Raw genomic sequence first — 5,267 nt, 5'->3', positions numbered from 1 at the left:
TTTTATGCTTTTATTATAGATTTATTTATATTAATAAATACATTCTCACAGCCTCTGTGTTTTATCTCCGTATCTGCAAATGAGATGCCAGCAGATTCCATGGAGGCTATGGGGATACAGCAGGCATGGGGGAGGGGTCTGGACAAGGATTAATATCAACCTTATTCATGCCTGTACAGTGTTGGTGCCTTTAGAGTGCTCCATTGTCATTCCAAGCATTTTGCATCCATGGAATTCCAGGTAAGGGCTTAGCAGCTCTCACCTCTGTCCATCTGGAACTGCTTCCCACCCTGACCATCACGGCCAGCACAGAGACACCCATCAATGGCCAAACAGATCATGGGAGGGATGGGGTCTGATGGGAGTTGATCCGGGCATGACTTTTCCCTGTAGAGGGAAGCATAACCAGGAGCGCTAGGACCCTGCTGCTGTTCCTCAGTGCCTGTCCCCAGCACATGTCTTTGAGACAGTCTCTCACCCCTCATGCTGGCCATCAGCCCAAAGATGACCCTTAGACAGGCTTGTGGCTGCTGGGTGGCAGCTGGAGCATCATGGTCCATTGTGAGAGTGGGCAGAATGAGCCCTCTGCTGGGTACTTTGTAGGGCTGCAGCCTCTGGCAGCCCACGGAAGCTAGGAGCAGGCAGAGGAGATTCCAAGCCTTCGTTGAGCACCCCATGCTCACGGGGCCCTTAAGCAGAGTGGCTTGTGGCAAAGATAGAATCATAGGAGCATCACAGAATCATAGAATGTCTTAGAGTGGGCGGAATCTTAAAAATCATCTAGTTCCTACCCTTCTTTCATGGGCAGGATTTCCAACCACTAGATCAGTCTGTGCAGGGCTCCATCCATCCAGGCCTTGAATGCTTCCAGGGATGGGGCATCCCCTTCTCCAGGTACCCTAAACCTGGGTCTCCCCACCCTCTGAGTAAAAACCTTCTTCCTAACATTTAACCTGGATCTCTCCTCTTTTAATTTAAGGTCATTTTCCCTTGTCCAGTCACTATCAGACCATGTAAAATATTGGTCCCCTCCTGCTCACCAGCTTCTTTCAAGTAGTGGAAGGCCACAATGAAGTTTTCTCTACAGCCTTTCTCTTCTCCAACTTAAACAAACCCAAATCCCTCAACCTTTCTTCACAGCAGAGGAGCCCCAGTCCTTTGATCATCTTCATGGCCCTCCTCTCTACCTGCTCCAACATCTCCATATCCTTTCTGTACCAGGGGGCCCCCAGGCCTGGATGCACTACTACAGATGGAGCCTTACAAGGGCAGAGCAGAGGGGGACAATCCCCTCCCTCTCCCTGCTGTCACCACTCTTTTGATGCTGTTTGGCCTTCCAGGCTGCAAGAACACACTGCTGATTCATGCCCAGTTTTTTGTCCATCAGGACCCCAAAGTATTTCTCAACAGAGCTGCTCTCAATGTGTTTTTCTCCCACTCTGAACTCTTATCTGGGATTGCCTCGACCCAAGTGCAACACCTTGTACATGACCTTGCTAAATCTTACCATCTGTGCTCATCTTTCAAGCTTTCCAGGTCCCTCTGGATGGCAATTTTCCCTTTCACCGTATCAACTGCACCACTCAGCTTGCTGTCAACAGCGAATGTTCTGGGGGTACACTTAATCTTTAATTTTAAGGATTAAGGATTAATCTTTAATCATTAATCCTTAATGTCTATGTCATTAATAAAAGATGTTGAAGAGCACCAGTCTCGAGACAGACCCCTGGGGGACACCAGCTGTAACCTTTCTCCACCTGGACATTAGAACCATTGAGAACAACCCTCTGGTTGCGACCACCCAACCAATTCTATACCCACTAAATAGTCCAGCCTTCAATCCTCCACATCTCTTCAGTTTAGAGATAAGGATGTAGAACGGGACTGTGCCAAAGGTCTTGCACAAGTCTGGGTAGATGACATCAGTTGCCCTTCCTTTGTCCACCAGTACTTTCAGTCCATCAGAGAAGGCCACCACATTGGTCAGGCATGATCAGTCCTTGGTGAAGCTTTGCTGGCTGTCTCAGATCACCTCCTCATCATGCATGTGCCTTAACATAGATTCCAGGAAGATCTGCTCCACAATCTTTCCAGGTACAGGTACGAGGCTCACCGACCTATAGTTCCCCAAGCCTTTCTTTCTTCTTTTCTTGTAATATGAGTGACGATTCCCTCTTTCCAGTTACCAGGGACTTCATCCAAGAGCCATGATTTTCAGACATGATGCAGAGCGGCTTGGCAACCACATCAGGCTGTTCCTTCAGAACCCTGGGATGCACGCTGTCTGGCCCCATACACTTCTACAAATTCATTCTTATGAGGTGGTCTCAGACTTGCTCTGCTTTTCCAGTAGGATAGATTTTGCTCCCCTGAACTTCACTTAGAAGTTCAGGGAAATGAGAGGCATGCAAGGCCTGACTGGCAATAGAGGCTGAGGCAAAGAACTCGTTAAGTAACTCATTAAGTAACATGAGTAACCACTTCCTTGAGGGTGACAGAGCACTGGGAGAAGCTGCCCAGAAAGATGGTGGAGTCTCCTTCTCTGGAGAGAGTCAAAATACATCTGGATGCTTTCCTGTGCCACTTGTTGTAGGGAACCTACTTCAGCAGAGAAGGGCGGACTAGATGATCTCCAGAGGTCTCTTCCTACAGTTCCTTGGCCATGCTCTTGACAACAATTCTGAAAGAATTCCGAAATTCTGATAAAAGGTCTGAGCTTTCAGGCACTGCCCTGAGGAGATCCCGTGTCAGGATGGAAATGCTACAATGCAGGCCAGCTCTGTCACAGAAGTGCTCACTACCCGTCCCTGCCTGTGATCACTAGGCAGTCACACAGCAGCACCTACACTGACACCAACTTACACCAACACGAGAGCTCAGGAGAGCGTGGAATGGGACAAGAAGCAGCACTGTGTGGATCAAGTGCTGATGTTCCTAGCAATGCTACCGTGATGAGACTTCTTTCTTTTGCACCTCGCACATAGGCACGGCCCGTGCAGATTAAGAGAAGGTCTTGGAAGAAGAATGTTGGACAAAAATTCTGTACAGAGTCCTTCTACTTGGATTAAATTCACAGAAAAATTGATGTCTATGTAGAGCCTCTGAGCTACACATGAGATGTGTACAATAAATTGGAAATGAGATGAATAGTGACATTTCAGTGGGAAACAATAAAAGAAATAAAGAAAAAGTCTAATAAAAAGAATAGACCAACAAACAAAAAAACCCACACAGAAGAGATTGGTTGATCCCGTAATAATTTAAAGGTCCTAGTCATAAAATGGTGGGCAACTTATTGCATCGGAAAAAAAAAATCTAGTCATCAGTTTCCACAGAGTGTCCTTGAGCCCCTGGTTCCTCAAGCTGTAAATGAGAGGGTTCACTGCAGGAGGCACCATCGAGTACAGAAATGACACCACCAGGTCCAAGCATGGGGAGGAAATGGAGGGGGGCTTCAAGTAGGCAAATGTACCAGTGCTGACTAACAGGCAGATGACAGCCAGGTGAGGGAGGCATGCGGAAAATGCTTTGTGCCGTCCCTGCTTAGAGGGCATCCTCAGCACGGCCTTGAAGATCTGCACATAGGAAACCACAATGAAAACAAGGCACTCAGACAGTACAGAAGAACTGAATGCAAGTACCCCAAATTCCTTGAGGTAGGAGTTAGAGCAAGAGAGCTTGAGGATCTGGGGATTTCACAGAAAAACTGCTTCAAATAATTACCGTGGCAGAAAGGCAATGAAAGTGTATTGACAGTGTGTAGCACAGCAAAGAGAACCCCAGTGGCCCAGGCAGCTGCTGCCATGGTGGCACAAGCTCTGCTGTCCATCAAGGTCCCGTAGTGCAGGGGCTTGCAGATGGCAACGTAGCGGTCATAGGACATGATGGTGAGAATGCAATACTCTGCTGAGATGAAGAAGAGAAAGAAAAAGACCTGTGCAGCACATGATGAGTAGGAAATGGTCCTGGTGTCCCAGAGGGCATTGGCCATGGCTTTGGGGAGAGTGGTGGAGATGCAGCCCAGGTCGAGGAGGGCGAGGTTGAGCAGGAAGAAGTCCATGGGGCTGTGCAGGCGGTGGTGGCAGGCTACGGCTGTGCTGATGAGGCCGTTGCCCAGGAGGGCAGCCAGGTAGATGCCCAGCAAGAGCCAGAAGTGCAGGAGCTGCAGCTGCCGCGTGTCTGCCAACGCCAGCAGGAGGAACTCGCTGATGGAGCTGCTGTTGGGCATCTGCAGGTCCTGGGCATGGAGTCCTGTGCAGAGTGCAGAAGATAATGATGATTCAAGACCAGTCACGCAGACACTCTACCCACCATTATATAGAAGTTTTGGTTTGTGTGTGGAAAATGTTCATTTAACTCCATTATGGGAGTTTATTTTAATGAGCTTCACTGTACCTCAAGAACTAGAAGCTTAAGAGGCTCTTATTTCCTCTCATTCCCTAATCTTATCTCAGCTGCCTGGATGTTTTACACTTACAAGCAATTTCCATGTCTCATGACTTTATCCTGTCTGCATAAAAGTGCCCAGTTCAACTTGTTTGCATTTAAATTTCTCTTAGAGAAAGCCGCCTGTTTGCAGGATAAGTGTTTATGCCTGCAGAGAATGACAATAATTTCAGCTAGTGCTGTCCTTTGGGAGAGGAGAAACTGAAAGCACATGAGGAGATTGTTCATATAACAGCAGAATGAGAAATGTACAATTCAGGATTCTCAGAGATGTGTTCGTATTTCTCAGCTCCTTTCAGAATTCTGTCTACAACTCTTTCCCCTTCACTAAGGAAAAGAAAAGGAAAATCCCTGCCTTGTCTCTTCTCTTGCAAAGTGCCCTTGGAAACACCCTGTGGTGCAGTGTAGCTGTGATCCCCCTGCCTCAGGCAGCAGCTGTGGCAGCAGAAGGCCCCTGCCCTGCCCTACCCTGCCCTGCCCTGCCGTGCTCTGTACTGCAGCACGGAAGCCCTCAGCTGGAGCAGAAATTTTTCCATCATCAAGAAACAGAGTGTCTGCATCCTGATGCCCAAATTTAATGATCCTCGTGGTAAAAGTGACTACATTGCCTGCAGTGAGAGACTTACCTTGTAAGAGCAATGTTCCTCCACTGAGCTCACAGCCTGCTAACATGCAACACAGCCTTTAAACTCTCTTACTTCTCTCTGTCTCCTGTAGATCATGCCCCCAGCCATTCTACGTGCTGCACAGGTGCTGTTCCTGGGCACAGCTGTCTCTCTGCACCACTGCCCACTTGTAGGAGCTCCCTGTGTCCCAGGAGC

At 48.2% G+C, this 5,267-nt stretch overlaps 1 pseudogene; it reads right to left on the bottom strand.

Moving 5' to 3' along the window:
• Positions 1 to 3,269: 3,269 nt before the first annotated feature.
• Positions 3,270 to 4,228, bottom strand: LOC109364844 (annotated as a pseudogene).
• Between the last annotated feature and the right edge of the window lie 1,039 nt (positions 4,229 to 5,267).

The sequence above is a fragment of the Meleagris gallopavo genome, unplaced genomic scaffold (assembly GCF_000146605.3).
Source record: "Meleagris gallopavo isolate NT-WF06-2002-E0010 breed Aviagen turkey brand Nicholas breeding stock unplaced genomic scaffold, Turkey_5.1 ChrUn_random_7180001927734, whole genome shotgun sequence".
Classification (NCBI taxonomy): Eukaryota; Metazoa; Chordata; class Aves; order Galliformes; family Phasianidae; genus Meleagris; species Meleagris gallopavo.
The sequence above is the reverse complement of the archived record's forward strand: the minus strand, read 5'-3'. Positions and strand labels throughout refer to the sequence as shown.